At 37.0% G+C, this 12,960-nt stretch overlaps 1 pseudogene; it reads left to right on the top strand.

Moving 5' to 3' along the window:
• The first annotated feature begins 2,966 nt into the window (after nt 1-2,966).
• On the top strand, nt 2,967-6,694 carry LOC148119635 (dolichyl-diphosphooligosaccharide--protein glycosyltransferase subunit TMEM258 pseudogene; annotated as a pseudogene).
• The last annotated feature ends 6,266 nt before the right edge of the window (nt 6,695-12,960 follow it).

Below are 12,960 nucleotides of genomic sequence, written 5' to 3'. Positions count from 1 at the left end.
ACCTAAGAAGAACTTCAAACTTTTCCTTTGCTTCTTTTATTTCCGAAGAGTCCAGCTCAATAGATATCCTTCACCTCTATCTTTGAGTTTACTTCCTGGGATACTAAATTTGAGCTAGCATATTAAATTGAAGAAATTTTGGAAAATTAACTTATCCATTGGCTCTACAAAATATGAACATTTTCTTCATTTTTTGATGTTTCTCCAAATTGCTTTGGATATGACTTACATCAGTCACTATTGTAAAAATAATTACTCAAATTTGGTTGAAAAAATTACTTAGAAAGCACAGCAGAAAGCTGGGCTTTAGTCATGAATTTCTCATCTATTTATCACTTGATCATATTTTTGGATAACTGCTTGCCAAAGCTAAAAATTTTAATCAGAGTCCTTTTTTGAGTAGGAAAAGCAGAAAAGATGTCTTTGAAAGCAATAATTACTCTTTTGTTTCATTTACTCTTATATGATTTAAAATTAGTCAATCAGATTTTTAAATTTTAAATTGATAATAAAATTGCATCTGATCCCTGCCAAGTTGAGTCATATATTTTATGGATGAAATTAGATTAATTAAGATACTACAAGTTCCATGAAATTATTTATTTTTAATCTTTAGCTGAACAGTAAATATTAGCTTTGGTTAAACAAGGAGCATGGGAAATAATAATCACTAGAAGCAGTTGTATAATATTTATTATGTTAATTTGTTATTTTGATTTACATAATATTTTAAAATATCACGTAGTCTTAGAGCCATCTTTCCATGCCTATTCACAGTTAAGGCTTGCTTCTTTGTGCCTGTATGCAATACATTCTCCTTCTCTACATAACAATACAAAGAAAATACAGTCCTTTTTGTGGTTGATATTGTCAACTTTGCAGGATCTAGCACCACCTAAAAGATCAGTTTCTGGATCTGTCTGTGAGGAAGCGACTAGATTAATTTCGTGTTCAGGCATACTTGTGCGGGATTATCGAGATTTGGTTAACTGGGATGAGAAAACCAATCTTAACTGCTATTGTACCATTCCATGTCCTGGACTACCTGAAAAAATAAATGGGAGCTATGATGTGAGCAGCAGCCTTCCTCATTCTTGCTTTCTGATTGCTGGTGAAATGGGACATGCTGCCCCAAAGCCCTGCCAACCAGGACTTTCCTGCTCTGATGGACTGCATTCCTGAATTGTGAACATAAACCAAGTCTTCCTTCCTTAACATGTTTTCATCTGGTAGTTTGTAGCACCAATAAGTTAAATAGCTAAAGCAGTACCATTACTTTGCTGTGTTCTATATGCCCGATACTCTGATTTTTTTTTAAAAGAAAAGAAAGACAAGTAAAAGGAAGCATTTTAAAGATGAAAATAATGATAATAATCAAAGCAGCCAGTATTGAACTTATGCTATAATCTCGTCATTGTTCTAGTTCTTTTAAATATATTCATCTATTTAATTATTCTCTTTAAAATTTCAGGTAGTGCTATTATTTTTCTTATTTTGATGGCAGTCAATGACCCTTAAACAGAATGGTGGTAGAATTACTGAAAAATGTCTTTCATTTTGATCATTTTCATTTTGTGAGTCAAATATCGGTTTAAGTTGGGAATGGAATAAGATGTTAAACGTGTGGGTAGATTAAGAGCATTGAAAGCAAAATTAAATGCAGAAGGTTAGTCATGTGCTTCAAACTTTTCAGAAGATGAGATAAAGATTTCACAAATGTTCCCATCTTCACTATCCCCCAAGTTCATTGATGAAAATCTATTCTGTTTCCCCTTCTCAGAAAGATCCATACATCCTCACTTAGCCTTTCTGTTACTTAGCCTTTCTGTTACTTAGCCTCCCAGAGTCTGTGGATTGTAGTACAATTATTCTTTATTTTAGGCTTGATAGGTCCATAGAACCCAAGATAGAACCTAAAATGTCTTGAAAACAAAACAAAATGCCAATGAAATGATTTCTACTGATATTCTGGTTTGTAACAAGTTCCTAGGATAATCGTCATCAGAGAGGTTTCATGCAGCAGCTGATGGGAACAGATGCAGAGAACCACAACCAAACATTAGAAGGACTTGAGGAATCCTGCAGAAGAGTGGGGAGGAAGGAAGCAGAGGGGCCAAGGACACCGCAAGAACACAGCTCATAGAATCAACTAACCGGTGTTCACAGGAACTCACAGAGACTGAAACAACAATCAGGGGGTCTCTCTTGGGTCTGACCTATGTCCTCTGCGTATGTTCTGGTTGTGCAACTTGATAATGTGAGACCTCCTAACAGAAGGAGTGAGTCTGTCTCTGACTCTTTTGTCTGTTTGGGGGGGCTCTTTTACTTTTACTGAATTTCCTAGTCCAGTCTTAATTGAGGGGATGTGCTTAGTCTTACTGTGATTTGTTATACCATGCTTGGTTGATATCCCAGGGAGGCCTGCCTTTACTGAAGTTGAATAGAGGAACAGTGGATCCCGGGTGTGGTAGATACACTGCCAGAAGAGGAGGAAGGGAAAACTACCTGTGGTAGGGATGTACTTCATGAGAGAAGAATATTTTTTTTTAAAAAAAAAAAAAGAATTCAAAAATGAAGAAACTGAATCACAGGAATAAGATATTGTATTTACATCTCTGTAATCCAAATAAAGGCACAGTCACATGCATATGGGAGGGGGAACTGCCTCTGGTAAGGTGCATGTGGTAGGGTTCCTTTTCTTTAATTTCTTTATTTCCATTTTCATAATAAACATGCATGAGTTATGTATTTGATGTACTGTATTTGAAAAAAGCATAAATGGGAAAACCTTAAACTCATAAATATTTATTCTCTAGTGTTGTGACAAACAACTACATCCTAATTCTGGTCTTTCCCAGATAGACTAGCAGAATGCTGCATGTTCAAAGTCTGCAAACTGGGAGGAGACTCAGTTAAGTGAAACCTCCTAAATCTTTTTTTTTTTTTTTCTAAATCAGGTCCTAATTATGACGGGTATGCTCTATCACATACGTTTTCACATACTTTCATGGTCATTCATATTTTACTTAGCAAGTTCATGCTATGAGAGTTTCAGTCATTTGTGAGTCCAGCTCACAAACCTACCTCCCAGAGCTCAGGTCAGAGGTCACAGCCTAGCAAAGGGAACTTAGAAAATTTCTTATCTGTGGGGTAGAGAATGAACTCACACACATGCTGTTCAAGTCATGTTTCTTGCCTCTCCTATTCTCTTGTCCTAATTGTCTATATTTCTTTGCTTCAATTCTTTAGTTCCAATTCTATAGTTCTAAATCTTTAGTTTCAATTATCTCTTTAAATTCTTTGTTTTGATTCTCTCTGTTTCTCTGTTCACCTATCTTAAATTCATTTTTTTTTTAAACAGGAGGCTTGAAGCAATAATAAAAATTTACAAGAGTCACATTTCAATAGTCAAAAGCACAAGATTTGGGCCAGCTATAGGGCAGACCCTTTACCATGCAACACAAAGTCTCAAGGATTCTGGATTAAGACTGTGCCCAGAGAGCAGGGCACGGTGCCCAGAGAGATAAGCTATAGCTGTTTTATCAGCTCGACTTGGCAAACAAAGAATTGGCATGGTTTTTAAGGCTCTTTGTAAAGAACCTCGGTTAAACACCTGTGACTCTGACTTTGTGCATAGCTATAAAGTTTTTAACCTATGATCAAAAACTGTTAGTCTATTTTGAACTTGCTCTGAGGCAAAAAAAAAATGAATTAATTGTGTACAGTTTTCTTTAGACCGAGGAGAAATTGTTGTTTCCTCCTGTTAGTCTAAGTATAGGAACAAAGCCAGCTTTAAGTATTGTACAGCCTTACAGAACAATAGATCTAGTTACAAAGCTTGTCCTAGTATATTTTATATATATATAAAAATCATAAAGCTTAATGAGAAGTCATTTTCCTGACCATCCACATGTATATGTGTGCCCAGTAGATGAAAAGTTTTCACAAGATAAACACACAAGCAGCGGGAAAACACCCAAAGCTATTCTTAGGGAAGCAATGAAATGACTCATAAGAGAAATTACAGGCCAACAAATAGTTATATACCGCCACTGACCCCATGGCCTTGCCAAGAGGGAATTCCCCATTAAAGAATCACACATCTATCATGTCAGCCTGTTGAAGACTAGTTGTCACCTACTGTATACTCCCATGGCCTCAAATACTAGAGTAACTCTTAGCTCCTTGCTATTTATTATCTATAATGGTTTATTTCAGGATTTTTGAAATTCAGAGCATTATGCGACACACAGTATGGAATACATAATACTGTCACCCTTCCACCTTCCTCAAGACTGTTAGATGTAGAACTTTTTATTGAAGAATGTTATTCAGATCTTTCACATGGCTTGTCATTTTCATTTTTATCTTTTAGGACAGTAAACTTTTGTGCTATATTACTTGTCATGCTATAAATTATTTTCTGGCATAATTTGGGCAATAGCTAATAAAACTTATGCAATCAACTGATTGACGTCTTACTGTTCATAGTCCCCATCATCTTCACAAGGAAAGCTGGGGTTTAGAGTTGGGCTCTGTCATCATCTCTGTCATCTATCAGATAATCATGAACCACTAAACATCAGCTGAACAAGTACAACAATAGACCTGGTAAAGGGGACAGAGAAAAATCATGTGGTCTCAACTTTACACAAAGAGCTATAAAGCAACTGAGAAATGATGAGAGCAAGATAAACAGTCTTCCTCGGGGATGAGCACAATGAGTTATCTAATACCAAGTGTTCAGCCCTGAAAACATACATGCAGGCAACATTATATGAGTTGAGCAGGCTGTGTCTATGTATTTAGTGTATTCATACATACATATATTTATATACATGCATGTAACAGCTAATTATAGTGGAGTATGTACAGAACATTTTGGCATGAAAAGAGGCTGAATAAAAAGCTATTTTACTTAAAAAAAAGTAACGGCAATTAATGCAAAAAGAGACGATGAGTTTGAAAGAGCACGAGGATATATATCAGAGAGGTGGCAAGTAAGAAAGAGAAGAGGGATTGATGTAATTAATTTACAACCTGAAAAAGTTGTAGAAGAAACAGAAGAAAGCAGAAACAGCACGTGTAGAAATGGAGATTTTACCAATTTCTTAGAAATACTAATTGTGTATTGTGTTCATGCTGAGAACAATCAGTGCTCTTGCTCTACCCAGTATGTGCACTTCCAAATCTCAGAAAAAAACTTTAGCTTAACTATAATATTTTGTTTCTTTGTTTGTTTTTATTTTAGTTTTTCTTTGGTTTTGCTTTTATATTTTTAAAGAAAATTTTAGTTTCTATTTGGTTACCATTTTTTAATAGAATCCATCTATGGAGACTATTGGGTATAACCATTTTCTCTGTAAATTTGAAGGTCATTTTGAATTTATTCATGGGTCAATGTACACATATGTATATTTCTTATGCTTTAGAAATGCTAATAGTGAGAAGATCCCTTGTGTGTCAAACACCTAAAGGGTATGAACTGATTCAAGCTCACCCCTAGCAACTGCTAAGTTCCTAGTAACCCATGATAAATATTTGATGATGGGAAGATTTTAGACTAACAGGAGAAAACAGATTCTTTTTTTATTATTATTTATTTATTATGTATACAATGTTTTGTCTGCATTCATTCCTGCCCACCAAAAGAGGGCACCAGGTCTCATAGATGGTTGTGAGCCACCATGTGGTTGCTGGGAATTGAACTCAGGACCTCTGGAAGAGCAGTCAGTGCTCTCAACCTCTGAGCCATCTCTTCAGCCCGAGAAAACAGATTCTTACCCAGAGAAATTATGTTCTTTTTATATTCCTATGCATATATCATTTGACCTCTGTAGAAATAATTTGCTTGTAGGCTCACATATTTTCTTAATACAAGTACTTGTATCTGTAAATATATCACATACGTACTGTATCAAGCTTAGAAATTCCAGAATAGGTCTTGAAATGGGACTCACAGGTAGAGAATTGGCCTAATATGTACTGGTGTAGTAGTTCCTTCTGTTTATGTGTTGCTTTCCTTGGTTAATTAATAAAAAAACTACTTGGCCTGATAGGGCAGAAATTAGGTAGGTAGAGAAGACATAACTGACTCCTGGGAAGAAGGGCAGAGTTGCAGACGCCATGGATCTCCTGCCTGAGATGGACGCTGGTTAGAATCTTGCCGGTAAGCCACGGTCACATGGCGATACACAGATTAATAGAAATGGGTTAAATTAAGATGTAAGAATTAGCCAATAAGAAGCTAGAGTTAATGGGCCAAGCAGTAATTTAATGAATACAGTTTCTATGTGGTTATCTTGGGTGTCAGATAGCCGGGCAGCCAGGACAAACAAAGGGCCACCCTCTTTGTATAACAATGTACAAGGCCTTATGCTTGAGCCCTAAAATTACAAGGAAACAGACTCTAATAAACAGATAAGTAAGGTTTATCCTGTAAAAGGCAAAATGTAGCTCAAGGCCATGAGTAATCAGTCACACAAGCCCCATCAAGCAAGCTGTTTTTCCACACCTGGTTGTTGTACTTTTAGTTAACAGCATGTTCTTCACCTCCTGGTTCTTCATTTACAAGGTCTTCTCCACCAATTACACACATTATATTTACAAGGAGCACTTCATCTTCTTAGTAGCCTCGTTCTTCGTGGCCTTTGAAGTCCTCTTCCTCCTGATCTGGGGTGGCATCTGCATATGAGTCCCAAAGGGTACCCACCAGACAGCTTCACCAAGTCCCCGGTATTTTTAATTTTTTTTTTTTTTACCATTGCTACAAGTGTCCCACCTGGTGTTTTCAATAAAAGCAAATGTGTGACAAAAAGGCAAGAAAGTAAAATAGATTAATATAACAAATCATAGAAATATCTATTTACAGATATAGGAATAAATGATAAAAGCTTAGTGCATAAAAAAACTACATTTGATGTTATTTGCCTTCTAGATGTATATGTTTCATTAAAGTTATGCAATAGATGTTTATTCAAAATTCAGTTTACCTGCTATTAGAGATATAGGTCAGTTGTGAAGAATATGCCTAGCATGTGCAAAACACTGTGTTTAAATGCCAGCACCAAATAACAGTCACTTTAATTAAGTAACATATGTACTTAATTAAGTAACATATGTACTAGAATGCACATGACAGTCTTTGTATATACTTTTATCTATTTGATATAACATATATATTAATTTGCAACTATAATATTATTTAAAATATCTAATTTGGTCTCTTTTCTAACTGAGTGATTTGAATTATTACCTGAGACTATGATCTATACGAAGTGGCAAGTGGCGCGGTGCGATCGGTGATAAAAGATCCTCCAGACTAGCTTAATACAAAATATACAGCTTTAATAAACAGAAGGAAGACTTACACCAGAATCCCAATGATCCATCCGGACGCAGGAGCCAGGCGAGAGAGAAAGAGAGAGAGAGAGAGAGAGAGAGAGAGAGAGAGAGAGAGAGACAGAGACAGAGACAGAGAGAGAGACAGAGAGAGAGACAGAGAGAGACAGAGAGAGACAGAGAGAGAGAGAGAGAGAGATGGGGAAGTGCACTCGCCAGGTTTATAGGTAAACTTTTGCCTAAGGGCGACACGCCCCAAGAACAGAATATGATTGGCTGAACTCCCCTATCATCTATATAAAACATTGTGTAACTTTAGATACTAGCTTTGATTTTAGTCAAAAGACTTGACTAGATAGAAGCTTAAACTATGTCTCAGACTTTTCACACATTTTAGATTGTTTCTTGTAGTTCATTCACAGAAATAGAAATATATTCAAAGGGTAATTCTTTGTTATAGTTCACAATATGTATGTCCAAATTGTTTTTCAAATGAGCCAATCAAATGCTAGCCCACCTGAGGGAATTGTAGTATTGGTTTGTAATATTTATTACATAAATATTTATTTAATGAACTTACTTTCAGATTTAAAAAAGAAATACACATATGCAATAGTTTTTAAATTTGTATGTTATGTATTTTTATTGTTTACTTTATAAATTTTATGTTACAATGCTTAACTTAATTCCTGGTTAAATATTGATTTTATTTATATCTATATTCTTGACATAATAGGAAGCTACTTTTTCTTGATGTATTTACTAACAAATTATATATGTGTTTCCAAGTATCTGATATAGTTTGTGGTACTTTTGCTTATTCTCAATAACTAAACTCATATATTTACAAATACAATCACATCTAGAAAGGAGAAAATTGAAATATAGAGAGTGTCTTGTTACTTTTCTATTGCTATACTAAAAATCATGCCTAAAGCCATTTATGTATTTATTCATTTGTTTGTTTCTGAGACAGGGTTTCTCCGTATAACAGTTCTGATTGTCCCTAAAGCCTTCTCTGCAGATTAGATTGACCTCAACCTCATAGAGATCTGCTTGCCTCTACCCCAAGAATGTCAGAATTAAATGAGTACGCCACCACTCTGGCCTCTAAGGCAATTTACAACATACAATATTAATTTGGTTTAGGGTTTCATAGGGTTAGAATTCATGATGGTGGAGTGAAAAAATGCCTGAGAATTTACATCTTGATACAGAACCACAAAGGAGAGAGAGAGAGAGAGAGAGAGAGAGAGAGAGAGAGAGAGAGAGAGAGAGAATGAGAACAAAGAATTACACAAGTCTTTTGAAACCTTGATGTGGGATTTGCCTCTGTATACCACAAATGTTTTATTACCATAGGTTAATAAAGAAGCTGTTTTAGTCAATGGCTTAGCAGAGTAAAGTCAGGTGGAAAATCAGAACAGATATATATATATATATATATATATATATATATATATATATGTATATATATATATATATATATATATATATATATATATATATATATAGAGAGAGAGAGAGAGAGAGAGAGAGAGAGAGAGAGAGATTAGGTGGAGTCAAGGAGATGACATGTAGCTGCCAAAGGAGAAAGCCACCAGCTATGAGCCAGACCTTACAGGTAGGTCAAAGACTTGTGGAGATTCACAGATTATTAGAAATGGGTTAGCTTAAGATGTAAGTTAGCTAATATATCTTGGCCCCAGTAAAGGAATTCCCCCCCAGCCGGGGGCGGGGAAGGAAGGGGGGTTTGGCGTTTGGCGACGTGTGGGAACTCCTTCCCAGGCAGGGGGTTGGGGGAGGATAGCAGCGACAGACAGTGGGTCAAGCCGGGAGAGAGAATTAGGCACCTTGTGGGAACTCTCCCGAGAGGTGGGAAATTACCATACCAAAGGTGAAACAAAGTCCTTCAGCTAAATCACCAGGCTATAGCAGAGATAACAGAAACTAGCTGGAAGCTTAGCTGGCTAACCAAAACTGTCCTCCAGATGCACCCCAGGGAGTAAAGGGGGAACAGGGCCCTACAAAAAACGGCTTTTCACCTCGTCAGCTTCCTAGATGCCTTTCGGGGGAATCAATCATCTCATCCTGAGAAGACAGGTAGACTAAAATCTTCCCCCAACAGGAAAAAAATCTTTGAGCCTCTTGTAATCAACAGCTAATAGTAAGCATTGCTTCTAAGACTGGTGTGCTCCAAGGACAAGGAGAGGATCTGGGATTGCCTGAGTAATTAAAAGCTGTCTCATTTTTGTTCATTTATCCCTCCCAGATCTGTCGTAGGATATTTGAAAACTTAACAGGCTTTATAGTTTAGGATTAACAGGTTTCAGGTGTATCTTCAGAGGTTCAAAGTTTCCAGTTTACTTTAATTGTATTCTAAAATGTTTATACCTTATAACCTAAAGCAATAGCCTCTTGTTATTATGTAAATCTGTTCCAGTTCTCTTACAGTTTCCTGGAAAAGTTTTACTGCTGTATCAAAATCAGGTCTGGAAAAAATAAAAAAAAAAAAAACTAACTGTCTCAGAGCTTTTTGCTAACCCCAGCCAGTTTCAAGCATATTTCACAGGTCACTCCTGCTGCCTGGACCAAGACCAACTCACAAAGTGCTCTCCAGATAATGCCAAGCACCTGCACCAGCTCCTGGAAAGCTCCTGGGACTTCATCATTGGTACCAACTCTCCTAGATAAAGGAAACCTACAGACTAAACTGGTTGTACCTGATACACCCAATCCTCACCTAACCAGCCAGGGTACTTTCCTGTTCCTTACTTTCTGGCAGGTAATGCACAGGACCAGTAGTAACAATATTTTTTTTTTCCTAACCACCTGCCTTCTCTCCTTCCTCAAAAAGCAGCTACTTAAGGACTTCAGGATGACAGCAAACTGGATGCCATCCCAGTCACTCCTCTTGATGAGCATGAGGGTGCAAACTCTCAGCTCTCCCCTCTCCCACTTCGCCCCATGCCTGCAGGAAGTAGCCAAACTTGAGCCAATGCCCACTTATCCAAAGAGAGTATAAAATGTTGGTCATAAATATTACCTCAGCTCCTTGTCACACGCCTTTATCCAAGGAGTCTGGAATGTTGGTCCAGACTCCAACTCCCAGCCTACCAAGCACTTGGATTCCAACTGTCATCTGGTCAAGCACTGACCCCTCTCACAGGGTATTTAGGTTTGTGCTGGTACAAGGATCACACAGTTTTGGGTTTCCTTGTGTGTACCCTCTGTCTTCCCCCTGCCATGTTCCCTGCTACCCAGCAGTTTGCCATCTACTAAACACAGGCATTTGATTTGGCTTAATCTGGTTTGATTGGAGTTCTTTGTGTGGGTGGACAGGTTTTTCTTAACAGTTATATTTCTGCTCTTGATTAAGGTATTTTGTTTGTACAGTTCATTAAAAATGTAATGTATGATTAAGAAATACAGGTTAATAGATAGTCAGCTATAATAGTCAACCTTGCAGTCATATTAGATTTTCTAGATGTATAGAGAGATATATCAGATGGATAGGTATTCTTCAAGCCTTTCAAAGATTAACAGGATATAGCATTTCAAATGTTTTAAGAACTTAGAACTTTTCATGACAATGTGACACAGCTCCTCCTGGGAGCACCAATCTACTTTACGAGGATGATATGCATCAAAGAGGCTCCTTATGGAGTTTGTTAGCCATTTGGACAAGAAACTGCTCTTGCCTTGACTGCTTGATGTTATGCTGTGTGAACTGAATGTACATGATGCACAGAAAAGTGACTACTGAACTTTCCTAAAGGTGAGATGGGTTCCTTCTTCATTAAATAGTCTGCCAGACATTCTGAAGGATATGGAAGAAAGTTACTGACAAACTGCCAATAAAGGCAAAACAGTCTTTCAAATATCATGCATCATGGAAAAGTCTGTCAGATAATCTGGGCCTGTAGGCTCAAGATGGATGCCCCAATATTTTAGAACTTTGAGTGACTGTCCAGGCAGCAAGATGGCTCTGTCAATTCTAGAAATTTGGAAGTTGCTTACAATGCACTTCCTATTAGCATTGGTAATATTCTATCCTTCTGGGGTCTTTGGGGAGTTTAAGACAGATAGTTATACTTTTTGTTAATTATGATACAGGAAAAGTTAGATATAAAACTTTAGAATCACAGAGATGGGATAAATGACTAAATGTTGTAACTATAATTCTTTCTTAGTAACTATTTCGCATATGCAATTTTACTGTTAAAGTTAAAACCTTCCTTTTTATTTAAACACAATAGGGGAGATGATGTGGGATTCCCGTCTGTATGCTGTGAATATGTTTTATTAATGTTGGTTAATACAAAAGCTGTTTCAGCCAATGGCTTAACAGAGCCAAGCCAGGCAGAAAATCATAACAGAGATAGGGAGACAGTAGGTAAAGGACTTACCATGTAGCTGCCAAAGGAGAAAGCCACCAGCTGCTAGCCAGAAGCAAACAGGTAGGCCATAGCCTCATGGAGATTCACTGAGTAATAGAATGGGCTAATTCAAGATGTAAGAGTTAGCTAGAATTATTTACAAGTTATTGGCCAAACAGTGTTGTAATTGATATAGTTTCTGTGTGATTATTCGGGTCTGAGCTGCTGGGAAATGAATGAGCAGTCACTGCTTACAGAATCTTAAGACTGTTCCCAGTGACAAACATTCTCCAATAGCACTTCTTCTCAAAAGGCCACACCTCTAAATACTTCCCCAAACAGTTCTACCAACAGAGAATAAAGCAGTCAAATACATGATCCTATTGTGATCATTCTCACTCAGATTAGCGCATTGCACTCTCTAATTCTATAGCCTTGTGTCAGTATTATAATGTAAATTTCATTTAGTCCAATTTCAAAAGTCCTCATAGTTTTTTGATTTCAATATTGTTTATAGGTCTAAAACCTCTTCTGAAACTCAAGGCTATCACCGAATTGCAATTTATTTGTAAAATAATGAGCAAACTTACAAACATACAATTTAAAATATACAATGCCACAAAATATGCATTACTATTCCAATCAGGAGGAATGGGGGTATAGCATGGAAATACTGGACCAAAATGAGACTAAAAACTCCCAGGAGGGCAAACTCCAAGTTCTATATGTTTACATCTGAGATCCGAGAGCTTAGGTCACTCTACCCATAATGCTTTGCTTCCTGCCACATCCTTCTCTCTCTGGAACTGGTTCTCCTCCCTGCATGCAGCTCTTCTTGGTAGATATCCCAAAACTCTGGCACCGCTAACATCTTGGGATTATTAACGCCATCAAGGCTTCACTTCTACAGCTTCACAAAACAGCCTCTCAGGAAATCCATGCAGGCATTCTTTGGCCACACACCTGGATTCAGTAACTGTATTTATGCTGATTTTACTCATGTATCTTTCAGGACTAAATCACGAATCATATGGCAAGTGGGACTACCAACCCTGGAAATTTTGAGCTGCTTTCATAGCAGTTTGATTTGTTAGTTTGTAGAAGCAGAAACTTTGTTAGGACTTTCCTTTTCACCTGTTGAAAGCAGAGCTTGGTGGTGTCTTGCCTAGAAGGAATCAATTCCCTTTATTCTTTTTTGGATCAGGTCATAATATAATCAGTTCACCTATTTTAGCACAAG

This window comes from Myodes glareolus, chromosome 15 (genome assembly GCF_982192425.1).
Source record: "Myodes glareolus chromosome 15, mMyoGla1.1, whole genome shotgun sequence".
In the NCBI taxonomy this organism is placed as follows: Eukaryota; Metazoa; Chordata; class Mammalia; order Rodentia; family Cricetidae; genus Myodes; species Myodes glareolus.
The sequence above is the reverse complement of the archived record's forward strand: the minus strand, read 5'-3'. Positions and strand labels throughout refer to the sequence as shown.